The 11263-nt window shown below is 55.0% G+C and overlaps 1 protein-coding gene across 3 annotated transcripts in view; it reads left to right on the top strand.

Annotated features, from left to right (window-relative positions):
* The first annotated feature begins 2771 nt into the window (after window positions 1-2771).
* Window positions 2772-11263, top strand: part of CDH22 (cadherin 22) — an 85995-nt gene continuing 77503 nt past the window's right edge. For all 3 annotated transcript variants that reach the window (XM_056354951.1, XM_056354950.1, XM_056354952.1), the window contains exon 1: window positions 2772-3019. The gene's annotated coding sequence lies outside the window, so the exon portion shown is untranslated. The remainder of the gene's footprint in view (window positions 3020-11263) is intronic.

Here is an 11263-nt window from a genome sequence, read left to right as displayed (position 1 = left end):
AGGGACAGAACAGAGAAGACAAATCACAAGAAGAAAAGGAACAAGGCACCAGCAGAAAGAATGGGAGAGATAGGGAGAGAACAAAGCAAAGAGGCCTGGAGCTCAATGAGATGGGGAGAGTATATCAGAATAAGGGAAGAGTGCTGTGAGTAGAGGAGATCTAAGAAATACAAAAGAGCTATTTGAATTCAAGGATAAAGCAAGGATGGGAATAAGAGGAAAGAAGAAGCCAGATGAGGACTAAATTCCCATGGAGATAAAGGGGATGGCAGCAAAGTCAAAGGATAACCCATCCATCCTTCTGTCACTGAGAATACAAGACATGACATGAAAGTGACACGTTGACTTCTGCAAGAGGCTGCAGAACAGAGCTGTGGAAGTTGTGTTCAGTGTTTGTGCATGTGGGGAGCCACGCTCACAAAGGGAGTGACCATGTCACAGGTGGTCCTTGTTCTGCTTTGCATCCTCCCTCATCCCTTCCCCACAGTGCGTGGGGCAGCTCCCGGCCTGTGCTGTTGTGTGACCTGGGCATACTCTGAAGCATTGCTGATCTCATGGAAGGACTGTCATCATGCCTTGTTGCAGTGCTCTCTGAGCTCGTTTGGGAGCTGGGCTTAGGGCAGGCCTGGCTGGCCTTACCAGCACCCTGCAGGGCAGCAGCAAGAGGGCACAGAATCATAGGACAGTGTGGAGGAAGAGACCTTTAAAGGTCAGATAGCCCAACCCACCCTGCAATGAGCAGGGGCATCTTCAACAGGTTAAGGCATGGAGCAGCTGTGGCACAGAGGAGGAGGTGATGGCAGGAGCGACAAACCTTCCTCCCTGGCTCCAGGGTAAGGGGGTCTTAGCAAAAACCAAAAAAAAAAAGATTGGACAAGGGTACCACAGCTACAGGCAAGTGCTGGAGCCATCTCTACCCAGTATCACTTACTTACTCCAAAGCTTACTGGATGCTTTGTGCCAGGTGGGCTCAGCGCCATCTGCACTGCCACCACACTGATGAGAGGCACCCTCTTGGCTGTCCCGGGGAGAAGATCTGGGTGTTCCCAGTGCCGGTGTCAATGTGGGCACAAGAGCCTAGCAGCTGTCCTAGGGCTAGACTGGCACTGAGCAAGGTCTCCATTTGCAGACAGTGTTAGCGGTGGAGCAGCTGTGCTCCAGGCTTTAGTTCTTTTCCTACAAGAGCATCAGGCACAAGTGGGATCTACCCTGGCAGCAGTGCTTGCATCTGGGAGGTTTCTCACTCTCACACTGGTATTGAGGACATTTCTAGATGTGTCTGTGTCTGAAGGGGCTGGTATGGAGCATTTCTTCTTCAGGCCCCACTGGCCTCTGAGGGTGGGAGTCATGCAGTAGTAGTAGTGTGAGGGTGGGAAGTCTTGCACCAGGCAGTGCAGAGGTAGGGAGGATAGTTGCCTGAGCTTGCTGCTGGATCTGTGCCCTTCTCGTCTCTTGGTCCTGGGAAGGAGGAGTCACTCCTCCTGGTTTCACACTGTGGTTATAAGACCACTCACTTTTGCATTCTGTCCGTCTCTCTGTGACCTGCAGGCCACCTGCCCGTGCAGGAAACACCAGACCTAGGTGGTTTGTGGATAACCTGCTGCTGGGTTACTGCTGTTTCTTGGCCCATACTGGCCAAGCAGATTTGTTTGCCTTGTGCAAGGCATTGCACACATGGAGCAACAGGGCATTCCCTTCTCTGGTGTTCCCTCATGTTCCTTCAAGGGCCAAACTCCAAGGCTCAATACCGGAGATTGCTGTGGAAGCAAGAGAGCGTCTTCTCCAGGTAAGATGTGAGAATGTGGACAGTGGAGACTGGAAAATGTCTCGCTGCGGGCTGTTTGCCTGAGTTGTGGCTAAACCCTGACTTGCATGATCACACTTATCTGTCCCAGAATGATACTGCAGCCTCACCAAGCCTTGAGCTTCTTCCCTGTTTCCACCTTCCACCTGTCCTGATCATGCCCAAGGTGGCCTATAAACTTGGCACCCTGCTGCGGGTCCTGCTGCTGTGTGACTCCCCACTGCGGGCAGCAAGCTGTGCAGCCGCCCCTGCCCCTGCGACCCCAGGGTGCTGCTGAGCCCACATGGTACCTGCCATGCTGCGAGCAGGGCTCTGGAGGAGGCACCGGAGACCTGAGGTGGGTGCCGAGGATGCCAGCTGCTACGGCTGCCCCGACGCACCGGTGGTCTGCCAGCCCCAGCCCCAGCAGCACCCAGAGCCCCTGCCCAGCCCTCCTGCCCAGCTGGCACTGAGCCTCGGGGATCTGGCCCCATTCAGGGGCTGAGGAAGGGTGGGCTGGGGTCGTCCCGGCCCAGAGCTGCGCTGCCATGCACGGAGCGTGTGCGTTCTCAGCCCGGCGTCGGCGCTTGGAGGGGCCAGGCCTGAGGCCGGGGGGGCTCGCTGTGCCGCCGGCACGGGGGCTCGCTCCCTGCCTCCGGGGTGGCCCCGGCCGTTCCCATCGGTCCCGGGGCGGGCACGGCAGCGGGGCCAGCGGTGGCGCGGGGCGGGGGCGCCGTAGGGCTGGCTGGCACGGCCGGGCGGGGGAGAGGGCCCGCGCTGGGGGTCCCGGGGGTGGGGGGGCAGGCCCCGGAGCCGGGGCCCGAGGCAGGGAGCGGGCTGGTTCCCGCGCCGGGATCCCCGCGGCCGGTTTCTCGGGGAGGCCCCCAGGGCGGGCTGCCCGGGGCCGGTCCCGGGCGGGGACCCGGCGCTGCATTCTCAGAGTCTCCAGCAGAGGCTGGGCTGGGCTGGGCTGGGCTGGCGGGGAAGGAGGGAAGGAAGGGAGCGAGGGGGAGGAAGGCGGCTCTCGCCGCACATGCATCCCCAGCCACACACCCGCCGCCCGCGCCCCGCCTCGCGCCGTGCCCGCCCGGTGCCAGCAGCCGGCTCCGCTCGCCGCCGCCGGTCGGGGCTGCCGGGGCTGCGGGCCGGGCTGGCGGGGCGCTCCGCCGCGCCGCGCAGGATGCCGCGGGAGGCCAAGCGCCCGGCGCGGGGGAGCCGCCGCGGCCGCCGCCCCAGGTAAGAACCGGCGCGGGCGGCGGGCACGGCTGGGCTCGGCACGGCACGGCTCGGCACGGCAGGGCTGGGCTCGGCTCGGCACGGCTCGCCGGGCGCAGCTCGTTTCGGCGGGCGGCGGGCGGGCACCGCGGGGGAGCCCAACTTCGCCGTCTCTCGCCGCTCCACAAACTTTGCGGCCGCTCGGCGGGGCTGCGGCGGGCGCTCCCCGCAGGTGAGTGCGGGCTCGGCTCTGCCCCCGCCGCCCCGGCACCGCGGGCTCCGGCCGCGGCCGCACCACGCCGGCACCCCGGGGCGCCCCGGGATCGGGGTGGCGGCGCTGGGCCGCCCCAGCGTGGGAGGGCGGGCGGGACCGGGGAGCTGGCGGCCCTCTGGGGGGGCTGCCGGGGCGCTCCGCCCGCGGACCCCGGGCTCCAGCGCCGGCTCTGTCAGCAGCGGGGTTCGGCATACCCTTCAACGAAAGCGCTTGGGTGCTTGAGGAGCTGCAGTTCTTTTTTAAACCGATGGTATCTTAAAACGTCCTCTTTGGGCTCCTTCCTACCCAGGAGCTACCTTCCCCCGTTTTTCTAACTGAGACCGTAGCCCTGCGTGCCGGTTCCCACAGGGGCTTTGCCTGGGGATGTGTATGGACGTGCAGCCGAGATGCCTGAGGAGTGCTCTCCGGGTCCTCTCAGCAGGCAGGGGGACATTTCTCTTTACAGAGCCATATTTTTCTAACAACAAACTAAAAATAACTGGGCTAAAACTAGCACTTTCCTCATTTAAAATGTGGTTCCCAAACGGCTGCGCACAGGCCTTCTGGGAGCAAGTGCTGCAGCCACCTCTGCTCCTCCTGCGTGCCCGGCTCCAGCCGCTCGCCCAGGCCCCGGGCTGCCGCGCCAGGTGTGCCCGGCTGAGCCTCTTGGGAGCGCATCCTGTGGCAGCCGGGCTCCGGCGGTCGCTCGCAGTGCCAGCAGAGGAAGGAGGGATGCAGTAGACGCCTGTGGTCTCTTTTTTTTGTTCGGTTTCTGACAGTTGTGCCATCCCTTACAATCTGGGGAGATCTGTTGCGTTTTCCTCTTGTTTTGTGCCTGAACAAGACCGGTTACAGGGATGAAGGTGTAGATAGCAGCAAGGGGAGGCAGGCTCAAGAGTTCAGACGTTACTACCTAAGGCAGTGCAGTGCATCTCGGGGAAGCCTCTGGACCAAAGACGGCTTAGAAGGATGGCTCCACCAGAGCTTTGGTTCTTCAGAGCTTGCTTGCATGGCCTGAGGAAATAAATGGGGAGATGTCCCTCTCTGTCCTTGCTACTAGGCAGGTACTGTGCCCTTATAATACCACACGTTGCAACAACAGCCAATACCATTGTCTTGCATGCCTCCATGGAAAGCTCAGATGATGGCTGTTTCTTTGGGACCTGTTTCTACCTCTTCAGGGTACCTAACGTCCAGAGAATGGCTGAAGTCTGCAGTCTCTGTACTTTGAGGTCTTGTGCCTGGCTTGGAGCGTGGGGTCTGCCAGGTTTTCCCTTTTGAGACTGGTGGATGCTCTCCACCTCTTTCAGGAGCACTGGGTAAGGAGTATTTGCAGCAAACAGTTATCGGGGTTGGAGATTATGATTCGGATACATCAGTTTTCAAATGCTGAAAATAGCTAGCTTCTGTGGCTTTGGGTATCACATAGCAGGGGGAAATAGAAACAAGAATCTGAAACTGTTTTCCTGTAGTGATTGTGTGTTTGTGTTCAAGGCCAAAGGCTGGTTTTGCTGCTCCTTGATGAAATCTCTGAAAATGTTGGCAGTACTCTGAGTGTAGCACAGGGTAGAGCCCACTGAAATCTGAATAAGCCAGCCCAGATTCTGTACTGACTTTTGTATCATGTACATCTCTCTGCTCCAGTGAGGTAGGGGTCAGAGCAAGTGAGGTTTGGTCTCTGTATGAAATGCTGGTTGCTGAATAATACAATGTTGAAATTGATGGGCTTATGAAAGAAAAGGTATGTGCTGTTTCATAGGTAAAAGAGCCAGCTTTGTTCCTGCCAAAAAAAAAAAAAAAAAAGAAGAAAAAAAAGAAAGAAAATGCCCTTTGCTTTTTTGGTGCATTGACACTTCATAATACGATATGGTGATTTCATACCTAGGACAGAGAAGTGGCTACTGAAACAAGGTCAATTTTAAAACTCCTCAAAAGAAGCTGGCAGGTCTCAAAAAAAAAAAAAAAAGACTGTTGGTAGGTTAAAAATAACAGTCAAAATCCTGTTTTTCCTAGCTCTGTATCAAATAATATTTTCATGATTGAAAATGCAATACCATATTTGAAAAATCCATAGTTCCTTGCTTGTGTGTAAGGAGTCTCAGAATAGGGTCATAATTTACTGTTTGTTGTGTATTTTTTGCACTTTGAAAATGTTATTGAGCTAGCAGGCTTTTTTCCTAGCAAATTTTACTTTTGTGCTCCTAATCTCTAGCCCACCCACGATAGTAAAATTTGGTTGCAAATATTGTGAGGAATGTTTGTTTGTTTGTTTGTTTGTTTGTTTGAAACCCCTTTTGCTACCCATGGACTTTATTTCTTTTGAAGGATTAGATTGCTCACAGAAGCTTTGAAACAAAACTGGACTTTACGTGGGATTTGAAAGTACAAGTACATATTTTTCAAATAATTATTTTTTTATATTTTGAAAGCCTGTATTTGAAAAGTAAAGAAAAACAGATTGAAGAAGAAATAGTGTGGTCATACTTGTGTTCTTTTGACGTCATGTCGCTAAATAGCATTTGTGTGTAAGAATACAACCATGCATGAATTTGTGTTGGTATCTGTTAACCATGTGGTTATGCAACTGTGTTTGGGTTTCCAAGCAATGACACTGCTCTGCAGATAAATCCATATATATCCTGAGGCACAGGCCATTTTGAGGGATCTGCTTTTTTGAAAAATTACATGTAAAGATTAGGTGGGTATGAGTCCCAACAACATTCCTTGCCTGAGCTGGTAGGTGGTCACGGTGTACAATGCCTTCCTGTTCACTTTTGTCTCTACCACCAGTCTATTCCATGGCATTTCTTTGCAGGGAAAGGTGGCTGAAGGGGAGGGATGTGCCTCAGACCATTTGTAGCCCTGTGAGCATCCTGCCCTGCACCCTTGGCACCTTTGCTGTCCACAGCTGGCAGGGCTGCCCCCATTTTACCTTGTCTTTGGGTGATGCGTGTGTGTGGTTGTGCCCTGGGCTGCGAGTGAGGGTGCAGAGCTCTGCCGCTTGGATTTGGTTGCTCTAGCATGTGCAGGGCTCATGCCTGAGTGTTCCTGTGAGCCATGCTGCTTGTGAAGCACAGTCCCTGCTCCACCCCTGCAGAAAAGCTGGGTCTTCGTGGCTGGGTTTGGGCAGCAACTTTCTGCCTGTCCACCTTCCCGGCCCCCATGCAGCCCTGGTATATGGGGAGCTCATTTCAGCGGTTTAGACTGGGACTCACCCATTCACCTAGCATGGGTCGAGTGCCCACTAACTGCTCAGCATCATCTGTATATGCAGTTGCATCCAGTTTGTGGGTTAGTTTCTGCTTCAGAAAGCTGAGGAGGGGTCAGTGGAGGGGGGTCTCTATTCCTGCCAGTAGCTGCCGCAGAGACCCATCCTCCCAGTTCACAATTTCTTTTTCATTTAATGATCACTTTTTATTATTTTCAAAGTCCATAAAAGGAATACAGCACATTACAGTAATTTTCAGTCTTACCCTTTGCAACAACCCTGTTTTCAGAGACTAGCCCAGACTTTACTTTAGTCTGGCTCTGTGCCTCCTTCATTTTTCTTTCTTGTCATTGTCTTTGTGCCACAGCTGAGTGGAGCTAGATCTGTGTTATCCTGTTGGGGAAGGGTTGTTGGATGGTACTTTAGTGCTGATTCTACAGTGCAATGTCTGGGCTGTGAAAGTGGACATCTTCTTCAGCAGTCTCTGCTTTACACAATCCCACAAGGCTGGCCGGGGTGCCTGCAGAGGGTGTAGGTTCTTTCTTTTCCTACAGAAGCTGTGGGTCATCTTCTTGGTGGTGCTGTTCCTCTGATCCTCTTGCAGCATGGTGTGAGTTCTCCCTACAAATGGATGTCTCCAGCTCTTTGACACCGTTACGGTACCTTCTCTTTTTCCCTTTGAGGGCCTGTGGGACACTGTGGGCACTGGCATGTGGTAGCTGGCAGCGGGGTGTGGAGCCTGCTGCACCTGCAGAGCTCCCTTTGCTCTTAACATTACCTGGTGCAGGTAAAGCAAACAGGGATACAGGACACTACTAGGAGGTGGGAGCATGAGGAGGGGCCGTTGACAGTACATGGGTTGGTCTGGGGCTGCCTCTGCCTTGGCGGGCTGGGCATGGCTGTTACCTTCAAACTTTGGGTTTCAGGGTGCCTGCTCTGCCACCTCCTCACTGAGCTGCCCTAGCCACGCCGCCGCTGCCCCAGTGCAGGAAGCGTGGGCACTGGTACCCGCTGGGGATAGAGGCAGCCCTGGTGCCACCAGGCACTTCTCCCCAGAGGTTCTGTAAGACCTCTTTGAGCAAAAGGTGGAGGACAGACCCTGCTAAACTGAGACCCCTGCCTTGCTCTTCTGGAGAGCAGGGATAAGTGCGCCCTTGGGCATAGGCAAGGCAGCGAGCAAGAGCCGGGTTTGTGCTGGATCATCCACTGCTGCTAAATGTACAAGCAGCACTGAAAATCAAGGTGCTTTTCAGAAAGTGTCTCCTTTCTGCTGAGTGCCCCATCTCACTAAACACAGGACAGATCACTAAACGCAAGTCAAGGTTATAATACTTATTTAAACATAATGACAATTTTTCACCAAATGGTAGCACTTCTCTGGATTTTCAGTCCTGCCCTTCTCTTGCCTGTGGGAGATCTGCACTACCTCCTCTCTGCGTGCTGTGCCCCAGGCTGCTGCCCCTGCTTTTACTCACTTCCTTGCCCCTTACTCTGGCTCTGGCAGTGCCATCAACGAGCCTGGAAGAATAAGCCCAGCAGAGTTCATTCACTTTTGACTCGGAGCTACGCTTCGTAATTTCGGATCTGTCGTGAGAGAGCTGTGCCTTAGCTCCTGCATTGCAGGACTGAGACTCTGGGCAAAGTGCCTGTTAACACTACTATCAAACTGTTGTGCGCAGGGCCTGCTCCACAAACAGAGCAACCATGCCCGTCTCACGTGTCCTGTCACTGCTGTCACCTGTGCTGAATTTGGCCCTGACTAGCTGATGACGGGAGCTGTGGGTGCAATGGAGGTGATGCTGGGCCTGGTGTTTGACAGCAGCAGCCGCAGATCCATGGCTGCCCTGTAGAAGTGTTTAGCCAGGCACTTACCAAGCAGAGCTGAGAGCATCCTGCCCCCTGGCTTGGAAAGCAGTGTGTCAGGGCGAGCCACTGCACAGGGTGAAGTGGTCCTGTGCTCTGGCTACAACAGATGTGTGAGCCTTGCTGGCTGGGAAGCCCTTCCAGGGTACCACGAAAGCAGAACTGTTTGTCCAGCACCCTTTTGCATATACTCCCTACCCCTCTTTGTTGCTCCTCCCTGCTACAGTACTCCTGAGAACACCAAAGGAAAGGAAACAGGGAATCACTCCTCTTGCTGACATTGCCTCACTCACCGCGGCCGCTTCACGTGGGGTTTTGTTAATCTCTTCTTAACTGCAGCTGGTGGCATTAACAACTGCAGGTGACTTGAAGCTTGAGGACCTCAACTCACCTGAAGCTGTGGATGGCCAGAAGCTTTTTGCAGCCCACGACAGGATGTGAAGGGAGTCGCCATAGAAACATCTTGGGCAATAAATGGGGCCTCAAGAGCTTGGAACTCCTTCTAGCTCTGCCTTCTAGCCTATGTATGAGTGTGGGTACAGGCAGGCAGGGGCGTGCACGTGGATGGGGAAAGGTGTCCGCACCTAGCAGAGCAAGGACGTGAGACATTTGGAAACAGTAGCTCCCACAGGATTTAAACACTGCTTTAGTAAGCTAACATTTCCCTGAGGTTTTGACTGCAAAACGGAGTCAGAGCAGGAGTGCGTGATACAGTCCTGACACTGATCTGGCAGGAGAGAACTCATTCTTACAGATGAGCTGTATCCAGTACCTTACGGCACACAGTCCTTCCCATGCATTGCAGCCACATGCTTGTGGGGCCAGCGAGGGAAGCCTTTCCCCTCTGCTGTGCACAGCAACACCTGGGGACTCAGCACAGCTTCTGCATGTGGCACCTGTCTGTCACTGATCCTCCTTGACCACTGCTGCCCTTACCTGTGGTTTGGCACTTGGGAGCTTATGGAGGGTGTGAGGCCCCATGCCCACCCGAGAGGCATGGGAGTTGGATACCCTGAGGCACATACCCTCTGCCCCCAGACCTGGGTCTGCTCCCCTCAGTGCCCTGTTGCTGCCTGCTCTGGCAGACCCTGGCTTCCCCTTGCTGGCTGCTTGCCCACAGGTGGCTTGGGAGAACCTGGGCTTCCTGATGGCGGGCTGCAGTGCAGAGCATTCCTCTGGGTCTGAGTCCCCACACGGGCCAGAGCCAGGAATGACAGATGAGGATTGGCTACTCCAGAGGCTTAGAAGCCCTCATGTTCTGGCCATCCCAGAACAGAAGGGTGCTGGGGGGGCCTGGGCCAGGCCCTTGTTCTGTTAGCCTCTTTCTGCTGTGGGATGGCTGTTCCCCTGTACAGGATGCCTTGTGCAAAGACGGTAGCTTTTGTGTGTGCCTGGGGGTGCTGTGCTCCCTTCTCCAGTCCAGCTTCCTCACATCTCTGTCTGTCACACTGGGATTATCTCCCTCTGCTCCTTACTGCAGCTGCTTCCTGGAATCCCAAATCCCCAAAATGCTGTTTCTCCAGTAATCCTTGTCATTAAAAGTGGCTCTAAGCTCAGAGCACCTCCTCCTTTCCACAGCCAGCACCCTGTGACTCTAGAGAGGAGCAGTTTGAGATGAGTACACAATAAAAGTGAGCAAATGAGCTTGTTAACCTGCAATGGGGTACTGCCCCCCCCCCCCCCCCCCCAGTCACCTTTGGCCTTGGATCTTTTGGATTTTCACTATTCCATTTTTTAACAATGTGAAAAATGCTTTTTCTCCCCTGTTATGGCTCTGAAAAGGCACATGGCTGTTGGTGACAGTATTGTACATGTGTGGGAGGGGGATCTGTTTCCCCTATCACTGTAGTCTAGAAGGTCGAGGACGTAGAGGTGAGGGATTCCTTCAGCGGCTGGACTTTACCAGCTTTCCGAGCTTGGCTGCCTTCCCACGTACAAAATACAGTTGAACCTTTTGATAGCAGGCAGGTTGGAATAAGCTGAGTGTCAGCAGAGTCCTTAAGAAATTACATTCCTGTTTAAACTTTTAAAAGTCGGCTGAACACCCGCTTGCTGCAGCCCCCCCCCGGGCCGTTCCCCAAGGCCACGGTACTTTCTTGCCATAAAGCCCGCTCCGGTGATGCGGTCCGAAGGCAGCTTCGTTGGGCACGCTCACCCGCGCTGCAGCGGGAGCCGGCGCCCCTTCCCCCGGCGGCCCCGGGCCGGCTCCGGCTTCCCCCGGCTGCGGGGGCGGGCGGGGGGCTCCGCTGGGGCCGCGTGCCGGCAGAGGGAGCCACGCAGCCTCCTTCGTATGCACAGCCTGGCACGCCAATTAGCGGATTAATTTGAAAGGTGTTGTGAGAGATGAGATGAGAACCAGGATCCTCCACCGGGCAATGGTTCAGCTGGTCTCACTGAGGCTGAGAAGTGACCGTGTCCTTCCCAAACCCCTCCTCTCTGCATTGCCACCCGAGTTCATCTCTCGAGCAGACCCTGGGGGGTGTGTGTGTGTGTGTGTGATCTGGCCCAGCTTCTTCTGGTGGCCGCGCGACATGTTAACAGCCTCTGTAGTGGGTTGATGCCCATGCCTTGGCCAGCTGGGTGTGTGGGCAGTGGGCAAGCTACAGGCACACAATGGACCGGGGCTGCGACTGTGAGCCTCCACGGACTGTGGGATGGGAGACCAGGGACTGTGGCTCACCCTGCAGATGTAGACGTGGCCTTGCTTTGCCTTGCCTAGGACTTGGTAATGGATTAGCTAAGGCAGACAAGAGCTTGTGAGCAGGAGCTGTGGTTGTGAAGTCTGACATCGTTAGTCCTGCCCAGAGGACTGACTGTTGTGCTGGCAGACGGTGCTGCTCCTTTCCTTGGTACCACAAAGCAATTGAGGCATGAAGTGAAATGCAAGTACTGAACCTTCCCCCCAGCTGGAGTAGCAACCACAGGTGAGCGTTTATGGATT

Source organism: Falco biarmicus, chromosome 10, assembly GCF_023638135.1.
Source record: "Falco biarmicus isolate bFalBia1 chromosome 10, bFalBia1.pri, whole genome shotgun sequence".
In the NCBI taxonomy this organism is placed as follows: domain Eukaryota; kingdom Metazoa; phylum Chordata; class Aves; order Falconiformes; family Falconidae; genus Falco; species Falco biarmicus.
The sequence above is the reverse complement of the archived record's forward strand: the minus strand, read 5'-3'. Positions and strand labels throughout refer to the sequence as shown.